Raw genomic sequence first — 27,961 nt, forward strand, 5'->3', positions numbered from 1 at the left:
CATGCAAAATCTTAAGGTCCTCGGTCATGTCCAAGGCACCAAACCGACCAATAATTCAATAATCGATAACTAAAACTATAAATGTAGCTCTTCTTACTGGGCGATTGCATCAACTTAGATGCTTCTCCTGTGTTCTACTGTGCTGCTTGTATTGTCCCCACATACCGCAGCACGCGACAAGGGCTGGCAGACCATAAATGTAACCGTTTCAGAGAGAAATGCGACCAATGTGACGATCTCGCGTTATATCGATTCGATGGTGAATGACGAAACACGGAGATTTTCTAAGGTTTTTACTACATATTAACACTTTTCACATTTTCTCGTGTTACGTGGCTGCCAGTCCTCGGTTCATGCAAAATCTTAAGGTCCTTGGTCATGTCCAAGGCACCAAACCGACCAATAATTCAATAATCGATAACTAAAACTATAAATGTAGCTCTTCTTACTGGGCGATTGCATCAACTTAGATGCTTCTCCTGTGTTCTACTGTGCTGCTTGTATTGTCCCCACATACCGCAGCACGCGACAAGGGCTGGCAGACCATAAATGTAACCGTTTCAGAGAGAAATGCGACCAATGTGACGATCTCGCGTTATATCGATTCGATGGTGAATGACGAAACACGGAGATTTTCTAAGGTTTTTACTACATATTAACACTTTTCACATTTTCTCGTGTTACGTGGCTGCCAGTCCTCGGTTCATGCAAAATCTTAAGGTCCTCGGTCATGTCCAAGGCACCAAACCGACCAATAATTCAGTAATCGATAACTAAAACTATAAATGTAGCTCTTCTTACTGGGCGATTGCATCAACTTAGATGCTTCTCCTGTGTTCTACTGTGCTGCTTGTATTGTCCCCACATACCGCAGCACGCGACAAGGACTGGCAGACCATAAATGTAACCGTTTCAGAGAGAAATGCGACCAATGTGACGATCTCGCGTTATATCGATTCGATGGTGAATGACGAAACACGGAGATTTTCTAAGGTTTTTACTACATATTAACACTTTTCACAGTGTCTCGTGTTACGTGGCTGCCAGTCCTCGGTTCATGCAAAATCTTAAGATCCTCGGTCATGTCCAAGGCACCAAACCGACCAATAATTCAATAATCGATAACTAAAACTATAAATGTAGCTCTTCTTACTGGGCGATTGCATCAACTTAGATGCTTCTCCTGTGTTCTACTGTGCTGCTTGTATTGTCCCCGCATACCGCAGGACGCGACAAGGGCTGGCAGACCATAAATGTAACCGTTTCAGAGAGAAATGCGACCAATGTGACGATCTCGCGTTATATCGATTCGATGGTGAATGACGAAACACGGAGATTTTCTAAGGTTTTTACTACATATTAACACTTTTCACAGTGTCTCGTGTTACGTGGCTGCCAGTCCTCTGTTCATGCAAAATCTTAAGATCCTCGGTCATGTCCAAGGCACCAAACCGACCAATAATTCAATAATCGATAACTAAAACTATAAATGTAGCTCTTCTTACTGGGCGATTGCATCAACTTAGATGCTTCTCCTGTGTTCTACTGTGCTGCTTGTATTGTCCCCACATACCGCAGCACGCGACAAGGGCTGGCAGACCATAAATGTAACCGTTTCAGAGAGAAATGCGACCAATGTGACGATCTCGCGTTATATCGATTCGATGGTGAATGAAGAAAGACGGAGATTTTCTAAGGTTTTTACTACATATTAACACTTTTCACATTTTCTCGTGTTACGTGGCTGCCAGTCCTCGGTTCATGTAAAATCTTAAGGTCCTCGGTCATGTCCAAGGCGCCAAACCGACCAATAATTCGATAATCGATAACTAAAACTATAAATGTAGCTCTTCTTACTGGGCGATTGCATCAACTAAGATGCTTCTCCTGTGTTCTACTGTGCTGCTTGTATTGTCCCCACATACCGCAGCACGCGACAAGGGCTGGCACACCATAAATGTAACCGTTTCAGAGAGAAATGCGACCAATGTGACGATCTCGCGTTATATCGATTCGATGGTGAATGACGAAACACGGAGATTTTCTAAGGTTTTTACTACATATTAACACTTTTCACATTTTCTCGTGTTACGTGGCTGCCAGTCCTCGGTTCATGCAAAATCTTAAGGTCCTCGGTCATGTCCAAGGCACCAAACCGACCAATAATTCAATAATCGATAACTAAAACTATAAATGTAGCTCTTCTTACTGGGCGATTGCATCAACTTAGATGCTTCTCCTGTGTTCTACTGTGCTGCTTGTATTGTCCCCACATACCGCAGCACGCGACAAGGGCTGGCAGACCATAAATGTAACCGTTTCAGAGAGAAATGCGACCAATGTGACGATCTCGCGTTATATCGATTCGATGGTGAATGACGAAACACGGAGATTTTCTAAGGTTTTTACTACATATTAACACTTTTCACATTTTCTCGTGTTACGTGGCTGCCAGTCCTCGGTTCATGCAAAATCTTAAGGTCCTCGGTCATGTCCAAGGCACCAAACCGACCAATAATTCAATAATCGATAACTAAAACTATAAATGTAGCTCTTCTTACTGGGCGATTGCATCAACTTAGATGCTTCTCCTGTGTTCTACTGTGCTGCTTGTATTGTCCCCACATACCGCAGCACGTGACAAGGGCTGGCAGACCATAAATGTAACCGTTTCAGAGAGAAATGCGACCAATGTGACGATCACGCGTTATATCGATTCGATGATGAATGACGAAACACGGAGATTTTCTAAGGTTTTTACTACATATTAACACTTTTCACATTTTCTCGTGTTACGTGGCTGCCAGTCCTCGGTTCATGGAAAATCTTAAGGTCCTCGGTCATGGCCAAGGCACCAAACCGACCAATAATTCAATAATCGATAACTAAAACTATAAATGTAGCTCTTCTTACTGCGCGATTGCATCAACTTAGATGCTTCTCCTGTGTTCTACTGTGCTGCTTGTATTGTCCCCACATACCGCAGCACGCGACAAGGGCTGGCAGACCATAAATGTAACCGTTTCAGAGAGAAATGCGACCAATGTGACGATCTCGCGTTATATCGATTCGATGGTGAATGACGAAACACGGAGATTTTCTAAGGTTTTTACTACATATTAACACTTTTCACATTTTCTCGTGTTACGTGGCTGCCAGTCCTCGGTTCATGCAAAATCTTAAGGTCCTCGGTCATGTCCAAGGCATCAAACCGACCAATAATTCAGTAATCGATAACTAAAACTATAAATGTAGCTCTTCTTACTGGGCGATTGCATCAACTTAGATGCTTCTCCTGTGTTCTACTGTGCTGCTTGTATTGTCCCCACATACCGCAGCACGCGACAAGGGCTGGCAGACCATAAATGTAACCGTTTCAGAGAGAAATGCGACCAATGTGACGATCTCGCGATATATCGATTCGATGGTGAATGACGAAACACGGAGACTTTCTAAGGTTTTTACTACATATTAACACTTTTCACATTTTCTCGTGTTACGTGGCTGCCAGTCCCCGGTTCATGCAAAATCTTAAGGTCCTCGGTCATGTCCAAGGCACCAAACCGACCAATAATTCAATAATCGATAACTAAAACTATAAATGTACCTCTTCTTACTGGGCAATTGCATCAACTTAGATGCTTCTCCTGTGTTCTACTGTGCTGCTTGTATTGTCCCCACATACCGCAGCACGCGACAAGGGCTGGCAGACCATAAATGTAACCGTTTCAGAGAGAAATGCGACCAATGTGACGATCTCGCGTTATATCGATTCGATGGTGAATGACGAAACACGGAGATTTTCTAAGGTTTTTACTACATATTAACACTTTTCACATTTTCTCGTGTTACGTGGCTGCCAGTCCTCGGTTCATGCAAAATCTTAAGGTCCTCGGTCATGTCCAAGGCACCAAACCGACCAATAATTCAATAATCGATAACTAAAACTATAAATGTAGCTCTTCTTACTGGGCGATTGCATCAACTTAGATGCTTCTCCTGTGTTCTACTGTGCTGCTTGTATTGTCCCCACATACCGCAGCACGCGACAAGGGCTGGCAGACCATAAATGTAACCGTTTCAGAGAGAAATGCGACCAATGTGACGATCTCGCGTTATATCGATTCGATGGTGAATGACGAAACACGGAGATTTTCTAAGGTTTTTACTACATATTAACTCTTTTCACATTTTCTCGTGTTACGTGGCTGCCAGTCCTCGGTTCATGCAAAATCTTAAGGTCCTTGGTCATGTCCAAGGCACCAAACCGACCAATAATTCAATAATCGATAACTAAAACTATAAATGTAGCTCTTCTTACTGGGCGATTGCATCAACTTAGATGCTTCTCCTGTGTTCTACTGTGCTGCTTGTATTGTCCCCACATACCGCAGCACGCGACAAGGGCTGGCAGACCATAAATGTAACCGTAACAGAGAGAAATGCGACCAATGTGACGATCTCGCGTTATATCGATTCGATGGTGAATGACGAAACACGGAGATTTTCTAAGGTTTTTACTACATATTAACACTTTTCACATTTTCTCGTGTTACGTGGCTGCCAGTCCTCGGTTCATGCAAAATCTTAAGGTCCTCGGTCATGTCCAAGGCACCAAACCGACCAATAATTCAATAATCGATAACTAAAACTATAAATGTAGCTCTTCTTACTGGGCGATTGCATCAACTTAGATGCTTCTCCTGTGTTCTACTGTGCTGCTTGTATTGTCCCCACATACCGCAGCACGCGACAAGGGCTGGCAGACCATAAATGTAACCGTTTCAGAGAGAAATGCGACCAATTTGACGATCTCGCGTTATATCGATTCGATGGTGAATGACGAAACACGGAGATTTTCTAAGGTTTTTACTACATATTAACACTTTTCACATTTTCTCGTGTTACGTGGCTGCCAGTCCTCGGTTCATGCAAAATCTTAAGGTCCTCGGTCATGTCCAAGGCACCAAAATAACCAATAATTCAATAATCGATAACTAAAACTATAAATGTAGCTCTTCTTACTGCGCGATTGCATCAACTTAGATGCTTCTCCTGTGTTCTACTGTGCTGCTTGTATTGTCCCCACATACCGCAGCACGCGACAAGGGCTGGCAGACCATAAATGTAACCGTTTCAGAGAGAAATGCGACCAATGTGACGATCTCGCGTTATATCGATTCGATGGTGAATGACGAAACACGGAGATTTTCTAAGGTTTTTACTACATATTAACACTTTTCACATTTTCTCGTGTTACGTGGCTGCCAGTCCTCGGTTCATGCAAAATCTTAAGGTCCTCGGTCATGTCCAAGGCACCAAACCGACCAATAATTCAGTAATCGATAACTAAAACTATAAATGTAGCTCTTCTTACTGGGCGATTGCATCAACTTAGATGCTTCTCCTGTGTTCTACTGTGCTGCTTGTATTGTCCCCACATACCGCAGCACGCGACAAGGACTGGCAAACCATAAATGTAACCGTTTCAGAGAGAAATGCGACCAATGTGACGATCTCGCGTTATATCGATTCGATGGTGAATGACGAAACACGGAGATTTTCTAAGGTTTTTACTACATATTAACACTTTTCACAGTGTCTCGTGTTACGTGGCTGCCAGTCCTCGGTTCATGCAAAACCTTAAGATCCTCGGTCATGTCCAAGGCACCAAACCGACCAATAATTCAATAATCGATAACTAAAACTATAAATGTAGCTCTTCTTACTGGGCGATTGCATCAACTTAGATGCTTCTCCTGTGTTCTACTGTGCTGCTTGTATTGTCCCCACATACCGCAGGACGCGACAAGGGCTGGCAGACCATAAATGTAACCGTTTCAGAGAGAAATGCGACCAATGTGACGATCTCGCGTTATATCGATTCGATGGTGAATGACGAAACACGGAGATTTTCTAAGGTTTTTACTACATATTAACACTTTTCACATTTTCTCGTGTTACGTGGCTGCCAGTCCTCTGTTCATGCAAAATCTTAAGATCCTCGGTCATGTCCAAGGCACCAAACCGACCAATAATTCAATAATCGATAACTAAAACTATAAATGTAGCTCTTCTTACTGGGCGATTGCATCAACTTAGATGCTTCTCCTGTGTTCTACTGTGCTGCTTGTATTGTCCCCACATACCGCAGCACGCGACAAGGGCTGGCAGACCATAAATGTAACCGTTTCAGAGAGAAATGCGACCAATGTGACGATCTCGCGTTATATCGATTCGATGGTGAATGAAGAAAGACGGAGATTTTCTAAGGTTTTTACTACATATTAACACTTTTCACATTTTCTCGTGTTACGTGGCTGCCAGTCCTCGGTTCATGGAAAATCTTAAGGTCCTCGGTCATGTCCAAGGCGCCAAACCGACCAATAATTCGATAATCGATAACTAAAACTATAAATGTAGCTCTTCTTACTGGGCGATTGCATCAACTAAGATGCTTCTCCTGTGTTCTACTGTGCTGCTTGTATTGTCCCCACATACCGCAGCACGCGACAAGGGCTGGCAGACCATAAATGTAACCGTTTCAGAGAGAAATGCGACCAATGTGACGATCTCGCGTTATATCGATTCGATGGTGAATGACGAAACACGGAGATTTTCTAAGGTTTTTACTACATATTAACACTTTTCACATTTTCTCGTGTTACGTGGCTGCCAGTCCTCGGTTCATGCAAAATCTTAAGGTCCTCGGTCATGTCCAAGGCACCAAACCGACCAATAATTCAATAATCGATAACTAAAACTATAAATGTAGCTCTTCTTACTGGGCGATTGCATCAACTTAGATGCTTCTCCTGTGTTCTACTGTGCTGCTTGTATTGTCCCCACATACCGCAGCACGCGACAAGGGCTGGCAGACCATAAATGTAACCGTTTCAGAGAGAAATGCGACCAATGTGACGATCTCGCGTTATATCGATTCGATGGTGAATGACGAAACACGGAGATTTTCTAAGGTTTTTACTACATATTAACACTTTTCACATTTTCTCGTGTTACGTGGCTGCCAGTCCTCGGTTCATGCAAAATCTTAAGGTCCTCGGTCATGTCCAAGGCACCAAACCGACCAATAATTCAATAATCGATAACTAAAACTATAAATGTAGCTCTTCTTACTGGGCGATTGCATCAACTTAGATGCTTCTCCTGTGTTCTACTGTGCTGCTTGTATTGTCCCCACATACCGCAGCACGCGACAAGGGCTGGCAGACCATAAATGTAACCGTTTCAGAGAGAAATGCGACCAATGTGACGATCTCGCGTTATATCGATTCGATGGTGAATGACGAAACACGGAGATTTTCTAAGGTTTTTACTACATATTAACACTTTTCACATTTTCTCGTGTTACGTGGCTGCCAGTCCTCGGTTCATGCAAAATCTTAAGGTCCTTGGTCATGTCCAAGGCACCAAACCGACCAATAATTCAATAATCGATAACTAAAACTATAAATGTAGCTCTTCTTACTGGGCGATTGCATCAACTTAGATGCTTCTCCTGTGTTCTACTGTGCTGCTTGTATTGTCCCCACATACCGCAGCACGCGACAAGGGCTGGCAGACCATAAATGTAACCGTTTCAGAGAGAAATGCGACCAATGTGACGATCTCGCGTTATATCGATTCGATGGTGAATGACGAAACACGGAGATTTTCTAAGGTTTTTACTACATATTAACACTTTTCACATTTTCTCGTGTTACGTGGCTGCCAGTCCTCGGTTCATGCAAAATCTTAAGGTCCTCGGTCATGTCCAAGGCACCAAACCGACCAATAATTCAATAATCGATAACTAAAACTATAAATGTAGCTCTTCTTACTGGGCGATTGCATCAACTTAGATGCTTCTCCTGTGTTCTACTGTGCTGCTTGTATTGTCCCCACATACCGCAGCACGCGACAAGGGCTGGCAGACCATAAATGTAACCGTTTCAGAGAGAAATGCGACCAATGTGACGATCTCGCGTTATATCGATTCGATGGTGAATGACGAAACACGGAGATTTTCTAAGGTTTTTACTACATATTAACACTTTTCACATTTTCTCGTGTTACGTGGCTGCCAGTCCTCGGTTCATGCAAAATCTTAAGGTCCTCGGTCATGTCCAAGGCACCAAACCGACCAATAATTCAATAATCGATAACTAAAACTATAAATGTAGCTCTTCTTACTGGGCGATTGCATCAACTTAGATGCTTCTCCTGTGTTCTACTGTGCTGCTTGTATTGTCCCCACATACCGCAGCACGCGACAAGGGCTGGCAGACCATAAATGTAACCGTTTCAGAGAGAAATGCGACCAATGTGACGATCTCGCGTTATATCGATTCGATGGTGAATGACGAAACACGGAGATTTTCTAAGGTTTTTACTACATATTAACACTTTTCACATTTTCTCGTGTTACGTGGCTGCCAGTCCTCGGTTCATGCAAAATCTTAAGGTCCTCGGTCATGTCCAAGGCACCAAACCGACCAATAATTCAATAATCGATAACTAAAACTATAAATGTAGCTCTTCTTACTGGGCGATTGCATCAACTTAGATGCTTCTCCTGTGTTCTACTGTGCTGCTTGTATTGTCCCCACATACCGCAGCACGCGACAAGGGCTGGCAGACCATAAATGTAACCGTTTCAGAGAGAAATGCGACCAATTTGACGATCTCGCGTTATATCGATTCGATGGTGAATGACGAAACACGGAGATTTTCTAAGGTTTTTACTACATATTAACACTTTTCACATTTTCTCGTGTTACGTGGCTGCCAGTCCTCGGTTCATGCAAAATCGTAAGGTCCTCGGTCATGTCCTAGGCACCAAACCGACCAATAATTCAATAATCGATAACTAAAACTATAAATGTAGCTCTTCTTACTGGGCGATTGCATCAACTTAGATGCTTCTCCTGTGTTCTACTGTGCTGCTTGTATTGTCCCCACATACCGCAGCACGCGACAAGGGCTGGCAGACCATAAATGTAACCGTTTCAGAGAGAAATGCGACCAATGTGACGATCTCGCGTTATATCGACTCGATGGTGAATGACGAAACACGGAGATTTTCTAAGGTTTTTACTACATATTAACACTTTTCACATTTTCTCGTGTTAGGTGGCTGCCAGTCCTCGGTTCATGCAAAATCTTAAGGTCCTCGGTCGTGTCCAAGGCACCAAACCGACCAATAATTCAATAATCGATAACTAAAACTATAAATGTAGCTCTTCTTACTGGGTGATTGCATCAACTTAGATGCTTCTCCTGTGTTCTACTGTGCTGCTTGTATTGTCCCCACATACCGCAGCACGCGACAAGAGCTGGCAGACCATAAATGTAACCGTTTCAGAGAGAAATGCGACCAATGTGACGATCTCGCGTTATATCGATTCGATGGTGAATGACGAAACACGGAGATTTTCTAAGGTTTTTACTACATATTAACACTTTTCACATTTTCTCGTGTTACGTGGCTGCCAGTCCTCGGTTCATGCAAAATCTTAAGGTCCTCGGTCATGTCCAAGGCACCAAACCGACCAATAATTCAATAATCGATAACTAAAACTATAAATGTAGCTCTTCTTACTGGGCGATTGCATCAACTTAGATGCTTCTCCTGTGTTCTACTGTGCTGCTTGTATTGTCCCCACATACCGCAGCACGCGACAAGGGCTGGCAGACCATAAATGTAACCGTTTCAGAGAGAAATGCGACCAATGTGACGATCTCGCGTTATATCGATTCGATGGTGAATGACGAAACACGGAGATTTTCTAAGGTTTTTACTACATATTAACACTTTTCACATTTTCTCGTGTTACGTGGCTGCCAGTCCTCGGTTCATGCAAAATCTTAAGGTCCTCGGTCATGTCCAAGGCACCAAACCGACCAATAATTCAATAATCGATAACTAAAACTATAAATGTAGCTCTTCTTACTGGGCGATTGCATCAACTTAGATGCTTCTCCTGTGTTCTACTGTGCTGCTTGTATTGTCCCCACATACCGCAGCACGCGACAAGGGCTGGCAGACCATAAATGTAACCGTTTCAGAGAGAAATGCGACCAATGTGACGATCTCGCGTTATATCGATTCGATGGTGAATGACGAAACACGGAGATTTTCTAAGGTTTTTACTACATATTAACACTTTTCACATTTTCTCGTGTTACGTGGCTGCCAGTCCTCGGTTCATGCAAAATCTTAAGGTCCTCGGTCATGTCCAAGGCACCAAACCGACCAATAATTCAATAATCGATAACTAAAACTATAAATGTAGCTCTTCTTACTGGGCGATTGCATCAACTTAGATGCTTCTCCTGTGTTCTACTGTGCTGCTTGTATTGTCCCCACATACCGCAGCACGCGACAAGGGCTGGCAGACCATAAATGTAACCGTTTCAGAGAGAAATGCGACCAATGTGACGATCTCGCGTTATATCGATTCGATGGTGAATGACGAAACACGGAGATTTTCTAAGGTTTTTACTACATATTAACACTTTTCACATTTTCTCGTGTTACGTGGCTGCCAGTCCTCGGTTCATGCAAAATCTTAAGGTCCTCGGTCATGTCCAAGGCACCAAACCGACCAATAATTCAATAATCGATAACTAAAACTATAAATGTAGCTCTTCTTACTGGGCGATTGCATCAACTTAGATGCTTCTCCTGTGTTCTACTGTGCTGCTTGTATTGTCCCCACATACCGCAGCACGCGACAAGGGCTGGCAGACCATAAATGTAACCGTTTCAGAGAGAAATGCGACCAATTTGACGATCTCGCGTTATATCGATTCGATGGTGAATGACGAAACACGGAGATTTTCTAAGGTTTTTACTACATATTAACACTTTTCACATTTTCTCGTGTTACGTGGCTGCCAGTCCTCGGTTCATGCAAAATCGTAAGGTCCTCGGTCATGTCCTAGGCACCAAACCGACCAATAATTCAATAATCGATAACTAAAACTATAAATGTAGCTCTTCTTACTGGGCGATTGCATCAACTTAGATGCTTCTCCTGTGTTCTACTGTGCTGCTTGTATTGTCCCCACATACCGCAGCACGCGACAAGGGCTGGCAGACCATAAATGTAACCGTTTCAGAGAGAAATGCGACCAATGTGACGATCTCGCGTTATATCGACTCGATGGTGAATGACGAAACACGGAGATTTTCTAAGGTTTTTACTACATATTAACACTTTTCACATTTTCTCGTGTTAGGTGGCTGCCAGTCCTCGGTTCATGCAAAATCTTAAGGTCCTCGGTCGTGTCCAAGGCACCAAACCGACCAATAATTCAATAATCGATAACTAAAACTATAAATGTAGCTCTTCTTACTGGGTGATTGCATCAACTTAGATGCTTCTCCTGTGTTCTACTGTGCTGCTTGTATTGTCCCCACATACCGCAGCACGCGACAAGAGCTGGCAGACCATAAATGTAACCGTTTCAGAGAGAAATGCGACCAATGTGACGATCTCGCGTTATATCGATTCGATGGTGAATGACGAAACACGGAGATTTTCTAAGGTTTTTACTACATATTAACACTTTTCACATTTTCTCGTGTTACGTGGCTGCCAGTCCTCGGTTCATGCAAAATCTTAAGGTCCTCGGTCATGTCCAAGGCACCAAACCGACCAATAATTCAATAATCGATAACTAAAACTATAAATGTAGCTCTTCTTACTGGGCGATTGCATCAACTTAGATGCTTCTCCTGTGTTCTACTGTGCTGCTTGTATTGTCCCCACATACCGCAGCACGCGACAAGGGCTGGCAGACCATAAATGTAACCGTTTCAGAGAGAAATGCGACCAATGTGACGATCTCGCGTTATATCGATTCGATGGTGAATGACGAAACACGGAGATTTTCTAAGGTTTTTACTACATATTAACACTTTTCACATTTTCTCGTGTTACGTGGCTGCCAGTCCTCGGTTCATGCAAAATCTTAAGGTCCTCGGTCATGTCCAAGGCACCAAACCGACCAATAATTCAATAATCGATAACTAAAACTATAAATGTAGCTCTTCTTACTGGGCGATTGCATCAACTTAGATGCTTCTCCTGTGTTCTACTGTGCTGCTTGTATTGCCCCCACATACCGCAGCACGCGACAAGGGCTGGCAGACCATAAATGTAACCGTTTCAGAGAGAAATGCGACCAATGTGACGATCTCGCGTTATATCGATTCGATGGTGAATGACGAAACACGGAGATTTTCTAAGGTTTTTACTACATATTAACACTTTTCACATTTTCTCGTGTTACGTGGCTGCCAGTCCTCGGTTCATGCAAAATCTTAAGGTCCTCGGTCATGTCCAAGGCATCAAACCGACCAATAATTCAATAATCGATAACTAAAACTATAAATGTAGCTCTTCTTACTGGGCGATTGCATCAACTTAGATGCTTCTCCTGTGTTCTACTGTGCTGCTTGTATTGTCCCCACATACCGCAGCACGCGACAAGGGCTGGCAGACCATAAATGTAACCGTTTCAGAGAGAAATGCGACCAATGTGACGATCTCGCGTTATATCGATTCGATGGTGAATGACGAAACACGGAGATTTTCTAAGGTTTTTACTACATATTAACACTTTTCACATTTTCTCGTGTTACGTGGCTGCCAGTCCTCGGTTCATGCAAAATCTTAAGGTCCTCGGTCATGTCCTAGGCACCAAACCGACCAATAATTCAATAATCGATAACTAAAACTATAAATGTAGCTCTTCTTACTGGGCGATTGCATCAACTTAGATGCTTCTCCTGTGTTCTACTGTGCTGCTTGTATTGTCCCCACATACCGCAGTACGCGACAAGGGCTGGCAGACCATAAATGTAACCGTTTCAGAGAGAAATGCGACCAATGTGACGATCACGCGTTATATCGATTCGATGGTGAATGACGAAACACGGAGATTTTCTAAGGTTTTTACTACATATTAACACTTTTCACATTTTCTCGTGTTACGTGGCTGCCAGTCCTCGGTTCATGCAAAATCTTAAGGTCCTCGGTCATGTCCAAGGCACCAAACCGACCAATAATTCAATAATCGATAACTAAAACTATAAATGTAGCTCTTCTTACTGGGCGATTGCATCAACTTAGATGCTTCTCCTGTGTTCTACTGTGCTGCTTGTATTGTCCCCACATACCGCAGCACGCGACAAGGGCTGGCAGACCATAAATGTAACCGTTTCAGAGAGAAATGCGACCAATGTGACGATCTCGCGTTATATCGATTCGATGGTGAATGACGAAACACGGAGATTTTCTAAGGTTTTTACTACATATTAACACTTTTCACATTTTCTCGTGTTACGTGGCTGCCAGTCCTCGGTTCATGCAAAATCTTAAGGTCCTCGGTCATGTCCAAGGCACCAAACCGACCAATAATTCAATAATCGATAACTAAAACTATAAATGTAGCTCTTCTTACTGGGCGATTGCATCAACTTAGATGCTTCTCCTGTGTTCTACTGTGCTGCTTGTATTGTCCCCCATAACCCAGCACGCGACAAGGGCTGGCAGACCATAAATGTAACCGTTTCAGAGAGAAATGCGACCAATGTGACGATCTCGCGTTATATCGATTCGATGGTGAATGACGAAACACGGAGGTTTTCTAAGGTTTTTACTACATATTAACACTTTTCACATTTTCTCGTGTTACGTGGCTGCCAGTCCTCGGTTCATGCAAAATCTTAAGGTCCTCGATCATGTCCAAGGCACCAAACCGACCAATAATTCAATAATCGATAACTAAAGCTATAAAAGGAAGCTCTTCTTACTGGGCGATTGCATCAACTTAGATGCTTCTCCTGTGTTCTACTGTGCTGCTTGTATTGTCCCCACATACCGCAGCACGCGACAAGGGCTGGCAGACCATAAATGTAACCGTTTCAGAGAGAAATGCGACCAATGTGACGATCTCGCGTTATATCGATTCGATGGTGAATGACGAAACACGGAGATTTTCTAAGGTTTTTACTACATATTAACACTTTTCACATTTTCTCGTGTTACGTGGCTGCCAGTCCTCGGTTCATGCAAAATCTTAAGGTCCTCGGTCATGTCCAAGGCACCAAACCGACCAATAATTCAATAATCGATAACTAAAACTATAAATGTAGCTCTTCTTACTGGGCGATTGCATCAACTTAGATGCTTCTCCTGTGTTCTACTGTGCTGCTTGTATTGCCCCCACATACCGCAGCACGCGACAAGGGCTGGCAGACCATAAATGTAACCGATTCAGAGAGAAATGCGACCAATGTGACGATCTCGCGTTATATCGATTCGATGGTGAATGACGAAACACGGAGATTTTCTAAGGTTTTTACTACATATTAACACTTTTCACATTTTCTCGTGTTACGTGGCTGCCAGTCCTCGGTTCATGCAAAATATTAAGGTCCTCGGTCATGTCCAAGGCACCAAACCGACCAATGATTCAATAATCGATAACTAAAACTATAAATGTAGCTCTTCTTTCTGGGCGATTGCATCAACTTAGATGCTTCTCCTGTGTTCTACTGTGCTGCTTGTATTGTCCCCACATACCGCAGCACGCGACAAGGGCTGGCAGACCATAAATGTAACCGTTTCAGAGAGAAATGCGACCAATGTGACGATCTCGCGTTATATCGATTCGATGGTGAATGACGAAACACGGAGATTTTCTAAGGTTTTTACTACATATTAACACTTTTCACATTTTCTCGTGTTACGTGGCTGCCAGTCCTCGGTTCATGCAAAATCTTAAGGTCCTCGGTCATGTCCAAGGCACCAAACCGACCAATAATTCAATAATCGATAACTAAAACTATAAATGTAGCTCTTCTTACTGGGCGATTGCATCAACTTAGATGCTTCCCCTGTGTTCTACTGTGCTGCTTGTATTGTCCCCACATACCGCAGCACGCGACAAGGGCTGGCAGACCATAAATGTAACCGTTTCAGAGAGAAATGCGACCAATGTGACGATCTCGCGTTATATCGATTCGATGGTGAATGACGAAACACGGAGATTTTCTAAGGTTTTTACTACATATTAACACTTTTCACATTTTCTCGTGTTACGTGGCTGCCAGTCCTCGGTTCATGCAAAATCTTAAGGTCCTCGGTCATGTCCAAGGCACCAAACCGACCAATAATTCAATAATCGATAACTAAAACTATAAATGTAGCTCTTCTTACTGGGCGATTGCATCAACTTAGATGCTTCTCCTGTGTTCTACTGTGCTGCTTGTATTGTCCCCACATACCGCAGCACGCGACAAGGGCTGGCAGACCATAAATGTAACCGTTTCAGAGAGAAATGCGACCAATGTGACGATCTCGCGTTATATCGATTCGATGGTGAATGACGAAACACGGAGATTTTCTAAGGTTTTTACTACATATTAACACTTTTCACATTTTCTCGTGTTACGTGGCTGCCAGTCCTCGGTTCATGCAAAATCGTAAGGTCCTCGGTCATGTCCTAGGCACCAAACCGACCAATAATTCAATAATCGATAACTAAAACTATAAATGTAGCTCTTCTTACTGGGCGATTGCATCAACTTAGATGCTTCTCCTGTGTTCTACTGTGCTGCTTGTATTGTCCCCACACACCGCAGCACGCGACAAGGGCTGGCAGACCATAAATGTAACCGTTTCAGAGAGAAATGCGACCAATGTGACGATCTCGCGTTATATCGACTCGATGGTGAATGACGAAACACGGAGATTTTCTAAGGTTTTTACTACATATTAACACTTTTCACATTTTCTCGTGTTAGGTGGCTGCCAGTCCTCGGTTCATGCAAAATCTTAAGGTCCTCGGTCGTGTCCAAGGCACCAAACCGACCAATAATTCAGTAATCGATAACTAAAACTATAAATGTAGCTCTTCTTACTGGGTGATTGCATCAACTTAGATGCTTCTCCTGTGTTCTACTGTGCTGCTTGTATTGTCCCCACATACCGCAGCACGCGACAAGGGCTGGCAGACCATAAATGTAACCGTTTCAGAGAGAAATGCGACCAATGTGACGATCTCGCGTTATATCGATTCGATGGTGAATGACGAAACACGGAGATTTTCTAAGGTTTTTACTACATATTAACACTTTTCACATTTTCTCGTGTTACGTGGCTGCCAGTCCTCGGTTCATGCAAAATCTTAAGGTCCTCGGTCATGTCCAAGGCACCAAACCGACCAATAATTCAATAATCGATAACTAAAACTATAAATGTAGCTCTTCTTACTGGGCGATTGCATCAACTTAGATGCTTCTCCTGTGTTCTACTGTGCTGCTTGTATTGTCCCCACATACCGCAGCACGCGACAAGGGCTGGCAGACCATAAATGTAACCGTTTCAGAGAGAAATGCGACCAATGTGACGATCTCGCGTTATATCGATTCGATGGTGAATGACGAAACACGGAGATTTTCTAAGGTTTTTACTACATATTAACACTTTTCACATTTTCTCGTGTTACGTGGCTGCCAGTCCTCGGTTCATGCAAAATCTTAAGGTCCTCGGTCATGTCCTAGGCACCAAACCGACCAATAATTCAATAATCGATAACTAACACTATAAATGTAGCTCTTTTTACTGGGCGATTGCATCAACTTAGATGCTTCTCCTGTGTTCTACTGTGCTGCTTGTATTGTCCCCACATACCGCAGTACGCGACAAGGGCTGGCAGACCATAAATGTAACCGTTTCAGAGAGAAATGCGACCAATGTGACGATCACGCGTTATATCGATTCGATGGTGAATGACGAAACACGGAGATTTTCTAAGGTTTTTACTACATATTAACACTTTTCACATTTTCTCGTGTTACGTGGCTGCCAGTCCTCGGTTCATGCAAAATCTTAAGGTCCTCGGTCATGTCCAAGGCACCAAACCGACCAATAATTCAATAATCGATAACTAAAACTATAAATGTAGCTCTTCTTACTGGGCGATTGCATCAACTTAGATGCTTCTCCTGTGTTCTACTGTGCTGCTTGTATTGTCCCCACATACCGCAGCACGCGACAAGGGCTGGCAGACCATAAATGTAACCGTTTCAGAGAGAAATGCGACCAATGTGACGATCTCGCGTTATATCGATTCGATGGTGAATGACGAAACACGGAGATTTTCTAAGGTTTTTACTACATATTAACACTTTTCACATTTTCTCGTGTTACGTGGCTGCCAGTCCTCGGTTCATGCAAAATCTTAAGGTCCTCGGTCATGTCCAAGGCACCAAACCGACCAATAATTCAATAATCGATAACTAAAACTATAAATGTAGCTCTTCTTACTGGGCGATTGCATCAACTTAGATGCTTCTCCTGTGTTCTACTGTGCTGCTTGTATTGTCCCCCATAACCCAGCACGCGACAAGGGCTGGCAGACCATAAATGTAACCGTTTCAGAGAGAAATGCGACCAATGTGACGATCTCGCGTTATATCGATTCGATGGTGAATGACGAAACACGGAGGTTTTCTAAGGTTTTTACTACATATTAACACTTTTCACATTTTCTCGTGTTACGTGGCTGCCAGTCCTCGGTTCATGCAAAATCTTAAGGTCCTCGATCATGTCCAAGGCACCAAACCGACCAATAATTCAATAATCGATAACTAAAACTATAAAAGGAAGCTCTTCTTACTGGGCGATTGCATCAACTTAGATGCTTCTCCTGTGTTCTACTGTGCTGCTTGTATTGTCCCCACATACCGCAGCACGCGACAAGGGCTGGCAGACCATAAATGTAACCGTTTCAGAGAGAAATGCGACCAATGTGACGATCTCGCGTTATATCGATTCGATGGTGAATGACGAAACACGGAGATTTTCTAAGGTTTTTACTACATATTAACACTTTTCACATTTTCTCGTGTTACGTGGCTGCCAGTCCTCGGTTCATGCAAAATCTTAAGGTCCTCGGTCATGTCCAAGGCACCAAACCGACCAATAATTCAATAATCGATAACTAAAACTATAAATGTAGCTCTTCTTACTGGGCGATTGCATCAACTTAGATGCTTCTCCTGTGTTCTACTGTGCTGCTTGTATTGTCCCCACATACCGCAGCACGCGACAAGGGCTGGCAGACCATAAATGTAACCGTTTCAGAGAGAAATGCGACCAATGTGACGATCTCGCGTTATATCGATTCGATGGTGAATGACGAAACACGGAGATTTTCTAAGGTTTTTACTACATATTAACACTTTTCACATTTTCTCGTGTTACGTGGCTGCCAGTCCTCGGTTCATGCAAAATCTTAAGGTCCTCGGTCATGTCCAAGGCACCAAACCGACCAATAATTCAATAATCGATAACTAAAACTATAAATGTAGCTCTTCTTACTGGGCGATTGCATCAACTTAGATGCTTCTCCTGTGTTCTACTGTGCTGCTTGTATTGTCCCCCATAACCCAGCACGCGACAAGGGCTGGCAGACCATAAATGTAACCGTTTCAGAGAGAAATGCGACCAATGTGACGATCTCGCGTTATATCGATTCGATGGTGAATGACGAAACACGGAGGTTTTCTAAGGTTTTTACTACATATTAACACTTTTCACATTTTCTCGTGTTACGTGGCTGCCAGTCCTCGGTTCATGCAAAATCTTAAGGTCCTCGATCATGTCCAAGGCACCAAACCGACCAATAATTCAATAATCGATAACTAAAACTATAAAAGGAAGCTCTTCTTACTGGGCGATTGCATCAACTTAGATGCTTCTCCTGTGTTCTACTGTGCTGCTTGTATTGTCCCCACATACCGCAGCACGCGACAAGGGCTGGCAGACCATAAATGTAACCGTTTCAGAGAGAAATGCGACCAATGTGACGATCTCGCGTTATATCGATTCGACGGTGAATGACGAAACACGGAGATTTTCTAAGGTTTTTACTACATATTAACACTTTTCACATTTTCTCGTGTTACGTGGCTGCCAGTCCTCGGTTCATGCAAAATCTTAAGGTCCTCGGTCATGTCCAAGGCACCAAACCGACCAATAATTCAATAATCGATAACTAAAACTATAAATGTAGCTCTTCTTACTGGGCGATTGCATCAACTTAGATGCTTCTCCTGTGTTCTACTGTGCTGCTTGTATTGCCCCCACATACCGCAGCACGCGACAAGGGCTGGCAGACCATAAATGTAACCGTTTCAGAGAGAAATGCGACCAATGTGACGATCTCGCGTTATATCGATTCGATGGTGAATGACGAAACACGGAGATTTTCTAAGGTTTTTACTACATATTAACACTTTTCACATTTTCTCGTGTTACGTGGCTGCCAGTCCTCGGTTCATGCAAAATATTAAGGTCCTCGGTCATGTCCAAGGCACCAAACCGACCAATGATTCAATAATCGATAACTAAAACTATAAATGTAGCTCTTCTTACTGGGCGATTGCATCAACTTAGATGCTTCTCCTGTGTTCTACTGTGCTGCTTGTATTGTCCCCACATACCGCAGCACGCGACAAGGGCTGGCAGACCATAAATGTAACCGTTTCAGAGAGAAATGCGACCAATGTGACGATCTCGCGTTATATCGATTCGATGGTGAATGACGAAACACGGAGATTTTCTAAGGTTTTTACTACATATTAACACTTTTCACATTTTCTCGTGTTACGTGGCTGCCAGTCCTCGGTTCATGCAAAATCTTAAGGTCCTCGGTCATGTCCAAGGCACCAAACCGACCAATAATTCAATAATCGATAACTAAAACTATAAATGTAGCTCTTCTTTCTGGGCGATTGCATCAACTTAGATGCTTCTCCTGTGTTCTACTGTGCTGCTTGTATTGTCCCCACATACCGCAGCACGCGACAAGGGCTGGCAGACCATAAATGTAACCGTTTCAGAGAGAAATGCGACCAATGTGACGATCTCGCGTTATATCGATTCGATGGTGAATGACGAAACACGGAGATTTTCTAAGGTTTTTACTACATATTAACACTTTTCACATTTTCTCGTGTTACGTGGCTGCCAGTCCTCGGTTCATGCAAAATCTTAAGGTCCTCGGTCATGTCCAAGGCACCAAACCGACCAATAATTCAATAATCGATAACTAAAACTATAAATGTAGCTCTTCTTACTGGGCGATTGCATCAACTTAGATGCTTCCCCTGTGTTCTACTGTGCTGCTTGTATTGTCCCCACATACCGCAGCACGCGACAAGGGCTGGCAGACCATAAATGTAACCGTTTCAGAGAGAAATGCGACCAATGTGACGATCTCGCGTTATATCGATTCGTTGGTGAATGACGAAACACGGAGATTTTCTAAGGTTTTTACTACATATTAACACTTTTCACATTTTCTCGTGTTACGTGGCTGCCAGTCCTCGGTTCATGTAAAATCTTAAGGTCCTCGGTCATGTCCAAGGCACCAAACCGACCAATAATTCGATAATCGATAACTAAAACTATAAATGTAGCTCTTCTTACTGGGCGATTGCATCAACTAAGATGCTTCTCCTGTGTTCTACTGTGCTGCTTGTATTGTCCCCACATACCGCAGCACGCGACAAGGGCTGGCAGACCATAAATGTAACCGTTTCAGAGAGAAATGCGACCAATGTGACGATCTCGCGTTATATCGATTCGATGGTGATGACGAAACACGGAGATTTTCTAAGGTTTTTACTACATATTAACACTTTTCACATTTTCTCGTGTTACGTGGCTGCCAGTCCTCGGTTCCTGCAAAATCTTAAGGTCCTCGGTCATGTCCAAGGCACCAAACCGACCAATAATTCAATAATCGATAACTAAAACTATAAATGTAGCTCTTCTTACTGGGCGATTGCATCAACTTAGATGCTTCTCCTGTGTTCTACTGTGCTGCTTGTATTGTCCCCACATACCGCAGCACGCGACAAGGGTTGGCAGACCATAAATGTAACCGTTTCAGAGAGAAATGCGACCAATGTGACGATCTCGCGTTATATCGATTCGATGGTGAATGACGAAACACGGAGATTTTCTAAGGTTTTTACTACATATTAACACTTTTCACATTTTCTCGTGTTACGTGGCTGCCAGTCCTCGGTTCATGCAAATCTTAAGGTCCTCGGTCATGTCCAAGGCACCAAACCGACCAATAATTCAATAATCGATAACTAAAACTATAAATGTAGCTCTTCTTACTGGGCGATTGCATCAACTTAGATGCTTCTCCTGTGTTCTACTGTGCTGCTTGTATTGTCCCCACATACCGCAGCACGCGACAAGGGCTGGCAGACCATAAATGTAACCGTTTCAGAGAGAAATGCGACCAATGTGACGATCACGCGTTATATCGATTCGATGGTGAATGACGAAACACGGAGATTTTCTAAGGTTTTTACTACATATTAACACTTTTCACATTTTCTCGTGTTACGTGGCTGCCAGTCCTCGGTTCATGCAAAATATTAAGGTCCTCGGTCATGTCCAAGGCACCAAACCGACCAATGATTCAATAATCGATAACTAAAACTATAAATGTAGCTCTTCTTACTGGGCGATTGCATCAACTTAGATGCTTCTCCTGTGTTCTACTGTGCTGCTTGTATTGTCCCCACATACCGCAGCACGCGACAAGGGCTGGCAGACCATAAATGTAACCGTTTCAGAGAGAAATGCGACCAATGTGACGATCTCGCGTTATATCGATTCGATGGTGATGACGAAACACGGAGATTTTCTAAGGTTTTTACTACATATTAACACTTTTCACATTTTCTCGTGTTACGTGGCTGCCAGTCCTCGGTTCCTGCAAAATCTTAAGGTCCTCGGTCATGTCCAAGGCACCAAACCGACCAATAATTCAATAATCGATAACTAAAACTATAAATGTAGCTCTTCTTACTGGGCGATTGCATCAACTTAGATGCTTCTCCTGTGTTCTACTGTGCTGCTTGTATTGTCCCCACATACCGCAGCACGCGACAAGGGTTGGCAGACCATAAATGTAACCGTTTCAGAGAGAAATGCGACCAATGTGACGATCTCGCGTTATATCGATTCGATGGTGAATGACGAAACACGGAGATTTTCTAAGGTTTTTACTACATATTAACACTTTTCACATTTTCTCGTGTTACGTGGCTGCCAGTCCTCGGTTCATGCAAATCTTAAGGTCCTCGGTCATGTCCAAGGCACCAAACCGACCAATAATTCAATAATCGATAACTAAAACTATAAATGTAGCTCTTCTTACTGGGCGATTGCATCAACTTAGATGCTTCTCCTGTGTTCTACTGTGCTGCTTGTATTGTCCCCACATACCGCAGCACGCGACAAGGGCTGGCAGACCATAAATGTAACCGTTTCAGAGAGAAATGCGACCAATGTGACGATCACGCGTTATATCGATTCGATGGTGAATGACGAAACACGGAGATTTTCTAAGGTTTTTACTACATATTAACACTTTTCACATTTTCTCGTGTTACGTGGCTGCCAGTCCTCGGTTCATGCAAAATCTTAAGGTCCTCGGTCATGTCCAAGGCACCAAACCGACCAATAATTCAATAATCGATAACTAAAACTATAAATGTAGCTCTTCTTACTGGGCGATTGCATCAACTTAGATGCTTCTCCTGTGTTCTACTGTGCTGCTTGTATTGTCCCCACATACCGCAGCACGCGACAAGGGCTGGCAGACCATAAATGTAACCGTTTCAGAGAGAAATACGACCAATGTGACGATCTCGCGTTATATCGATTCGATGGTGAATGACGAAACACGGAGATTTTCTAAGGATTTTACTACATATTAACACTTTTCACATTTTCTCGTGTTACGTGGCTGCCAGTCCTCGGTTCATGCAAAATCTAAAGGTCCTCGGTCATGCCCAAGGCACCAAACCGACCAATAAGTCAATAATCGATAACTAAAACTATAAATGTAGCTCTTCTTACTGGGCGATTGCATCAACTTAGATGCTTCTCCTGTGTTCTACTGTGCTGCTTGTATTGTCCCCACATACCGCAGCACGCGACAAGGGCTGGCAGACCATAAATGTAACCGTTTCAGAGAGAAATGCGACCAATGTGACGATCTCGCGTTATATCGATTCGATGGTGAATGACGAAACACGGAGATTTTCTAAGGTCTTACTACATATTAACACTTTTCACATTTTCTCGTGTTACGTGGCTGCCAGTCCTCGGTTCATGCAAAATCTTAAGGACCTCGGTCATGCCCAAGGCACCAAACCGACCAATAATTCAATAATCGATAACTAAAACTATAAATGTAGCTCTTCTTACTGGGCGATTGCATCAACTTAGATGCTTCTCCTGTGTTCTACTGTACTGCTTGTATTGTCCCCACATACCGCAGCACGCGACAAGGGCTGGCAGACCATAAATGTAACCGTTTCAGAGAGAAATGCGACCAATGTGACGATCTCGCGTTATATCGATTCGATGGTGAATGACGAAACACGGAGATTTTCTAAGGTTTTTACTACATATTAACACTTTTCACATTTGCTCGTGTTACGTGGCTGCCAGTCCTCGGTTCATGCAAAATCTTAAGGTCCTCGGTCATGTCCAAGGCACCAACCGACCAATAATTCAATAATCGATAACTAAAACTATAAATGTAGCTCTTCTTACTGGGCGATTGCATCAACTTAGATGCTTCTCCTGTGTTCTACTGTGCTGCTTGTATTGTCCCCACATACCGCAGCACGCGACAAGGGCTGGCAGACCATAAATGTAACCGTTTCAGAGAGAAATGCGACCAATGTGATGATCTCGCGTTATATCGATTCGATGGTGAATGACGAAACACGGAGATTCTCTAAGGTGTTTACTACATATTAACACTTTTCACATTTTCTCGTGTTACGTGGCTGCCAGTCCTCGGTTCATGTAAAATCTTAAGGTCCTCGGTCATGTCCAAGGCACCAAACCGACCAATAATTCGATAATCGATAACTAAAACTATAAATGTAGCTCTTCCTACTGGGCGATTGCATCAACTAAGATGCTTCTCCTGTGTTCTACTGTGCTGCTTGTATTGTCCCCACATACCGCAGCAAGCGACAAGGGCTGGCAGACCATAAATGTAACCGTTTCAGAGAGAAATGCGACCAATGTGACGATCTCGCGTTATATCGATTCGATGGTGAATGACGAAACACGGAGATTTTCTAAGGTTTTTACTACATATTAACACTTTTCACATTTTCTCGTGTTACGTGGCTGCCAGTCCTCGGTTCATGCAAAATCTTAAGGTCCTAGGTCATGTCCAAGGCACCAAACCGACCAATAATTCAATAATCGATAACTAAAACTATAAATGTAGCTCTTCTTACTGGGCGATTGCATCAACTTAGATGCTTCTCCTGTGTTCTACTGTGCTGCTTGTATTGTCCCCACATAACCCAGCACGCGACAAGGGCTGGCAGACCATAAATGTAACCGTTTCAGAGAGAAATGCGACCAATGTGACGATCTCGCGTTATATCGATTCGATGGTGAATGACGAAACACGGAGATTTTCTAAGGTTTTTACTACATATTAACACTTTTCCCTTTTTCTAGTGTTACGTGGCTGCCAGTCCTCGGTTCATGCAAAATCTTAAGGTCCTCGGTCATGTCCAAGGCACCAAACTGACCAATAATTCAGTAATCGATAACTAAAACTATAAATGTAGCTCTTCTTACTGGGCGATTGCATCAACTTAGATGCTTCTCCTGTGTTCTACTGTGCTGCTTGTATTGTCCCCACATACCGCAGCACGCGACAAGGGCTGGCAGACCATAAATGTAACCGTTTCAGACAGAAATGCGACCAATGTGACGATCTCGCGATATATCGATTCGATGGTGAATGACGAAACACGGAGATTTTCTAAGGTTTTTACTACATATTAACACTTTTAACATTTTCTCGTGTTACGTGGCTGCCAGTCCTCGGTTCATGCAAAATCTTAAGGTCCTCGGTCATGTCCAAGGCACCAAACCGACCAATAATTCAATAATCGATAACTAAAACTATAAATGTAGCTCTTCTTACTGGGCGATTGCATCAACTTAGATGCTTCTCCTGTGTTCTAATGTGCTGCTTGTATTGTCCCCACATACCGCAGCACGCGACAAGGGCTGGCAGACCATAAATGTAAGCGTTTCAGAGAGAAATGCGACCAATGTGACGATCTCGCGTTATATCGATTCGATGGTGAATGACGAAACACGGAGATTTTCTAAGGTTTTTACTACATATTAACACTTTTCACATTTTCTCGTGTTACGTGGCTGCCAGTCCTCGGTTCATGTAAAATCTTAAGGTCCTCGGTCATGTCCAAGGCACCAAACCGACCAATAATTCGATAATCGATAACTAAAACTATAAATGTAGCTCTTCTTACTGGGCGATTGCATCAACTTAGATGCTTCTCCTGTGTTCTACTGTGCTGCTTGTATTGTCCCCACATACCGCAGCACGCGACAAGGGCTGGCAGACCATAAATGTAACCGTTTCAGAGAGAAATGCGACCAATGTGACGATCTCGCGATATATCGATTCGATGGTGAATGACGAAACACGGAGATTTTCTAAGGTTTTTACTACATATTAACACTTTTCACATTTTCTCGTGTTACGTGGCTGCCAGTCCTCGGTTCATGCAAAATCTTAAGGTCCTCGGTCATGTCCAAGGCACCAAACCGACCAATAATTCAATAATCGATAACTAAAACTATAAATGTAGCTCTTCTTACTGGGCGATTGCATCAACTTAGATGCTTCTCCTGTGTTCTACTGTGCTGCTTGTATTGTCCCCACATACCGCAGCACGCGACAAGGGCTGGCAGACCATAAATGTAACCGTTTCAGAGAGAAATGCGACCAATGTGACGATCTCGCGTTATATCGATTCGATGGTGAATGACGAAACACGGAGATTTTCTAAGGTTTTTACTACATATTAACACTTTTCACATTTTCTCGTGTTACGTGGCTGCCAGTCCTCGGTTCATGTAAAATCTTAAGGTCCTCGGTCATGTCCAAGGCACCAAACCGACCAATAATTCGATAATCGATAACTAAAACTATAAATGTAGCTCTTCTTACTGGGCGATTGCATCAACTTAGATGCTTCTCCTGTGTTCTACTGTGCTGCTTGTATTGTCCCCACATACCGCAGCACGCGACAAGGGCTGGCAGACCATAAATGTAACCGTTTCAGAGAGAAATGCGACCAATGTGACGATCTCGCGTTATATCGATTCGATGGTGAATGACGAAACACGGAGATTTTCTAAGGTTTTTACTACATATTAACACTTTTCACATTTTCTCGTGTTACGTGGCTGCCAGTCCTCGGTTCATGCAAAATCTTAAGGTCCTCGGTCATGTCCAAGGCACCAAACCGACCAATAATTCAATAATCGATAACTAAAACTATAAATGTAGCTCTTCTTACTGGGCGATTGCATCAACTCAGATGCTTCTCCTGTGTTCTACTGTGCTGCTTGTATTGTCCCCACATACCGCAGCACGCGACAAGGGCTGGCAGACCATAAATGTAACCGTTTCAGAGAGAAATGCGACCAATGTGACGATCTCGCGTTATATCGATTCGATGGTGAATGACGAAACACGGAGATTTTCTAAGGTTTTTACTACATATTAACACTTTTCACATTTTCTCGTGTTACGTGGCTGCCAGTCCTCGGTTCATGCAAAATCTTAAGGTCCTCGGTCATGTCCAAGGCACCAAACCGACCAATAATTCAATAATCGATAACTAAAACTATAAATGTAGCTCTTCTTACTGGGCGATTGCATCAACTTAGATGCTTCTCCTGTGTTCTACTGTGCTGCTTGTATTGTCCCCACATACCGCAGCACGCGACAAGGGCTGGCAGACCATAAATGTAACCGTTTCAGAGAGAAATGCGACCAATGTGACGATCTCGCGTTATATCGATTCGATGGTGAATGACGAAACACGGAGATTTTCTAAGGTTTTTACTACATATTAACACTTTTCACATTTTCTCGTGTTACGTGGCTGCCAGTCCTCGGTTCATGCAAAATCTTAAGGTCCTCGGTCATGTCCAAGGCACCAAACCGACCAATAATTCAATAATCGAAAACTAAAACTATAAATGTAGCTCTTCTTACTGGGCGATTGCATCAACTTAGATGCTTCTCCTGTGTTCTACTGTGCTGCTTGTATTGCCCCCACATACCGCAGCACGCGACAAGGGCTGGCAGACCATAAATGTAACCGTTTCAGAGAGAAATGCGACCAATGTGACGATCTCGCGTTATATCGATTCGATGGTGAATGACGAAACACGGAGATTTTCTAAGGTTTTTACTACATATTAACACTTTTCACATTTTCTCGTGTTACGTGGCTGCCAGTCCTCGGTTCATGCAAAATCTTAAGGTCCTCGGTCATGTCCAAGGCACCAAACCGACCAATAATTCAATAATCGATAACTAAAACTATAAATGTAGCTCTTCTTACTGGGCGATTGCATCAACTTAGATGCTTCTCCTGTGTTCTACTGTGCTGCTTGTATTGTCCCCACATACCGCAGCACGCGACAAGGGCTGGCAGACCATAAATGTAACCGTTTCAGAGAGAAATGCGACCAATGTGACGATCTCGCGTTATATCGATTCGATGGTGAATGACGAAACACGGAGATTTTCTAAGGTTTTTACTACATATTAACACTTTTCACATTTTCTCGTGTTACGTGGCTGCCAGTCCTCGGTTCATGCAAAATCTTAAGGTCCTCGGTCATGTCCAAGGCACCAAACCGACCAATAATTCAATAATCGATAACTAAAACTATAAATGTAGCTCTTCTTACTGGGCGATTGCATCAACTTAGATGCTTCTCCTGTGTTCTACTGTGCTGCTTGTATTGTCCCC

This window comes from Schistocerca nitens, chromosome 12 (assembly GCF_023898315.1).
Source record: "Schistocerca nitens isolate TAMUIC-IGC-003100 chromosome 12, iqSchNite1.1, whole genome shotgun sequence".
NCBI lineage: Eukaryota > Metazoa > Arthropoda > Insecta > Orthoptera > Acrididae > Schistocerca > Schistocerca nitens.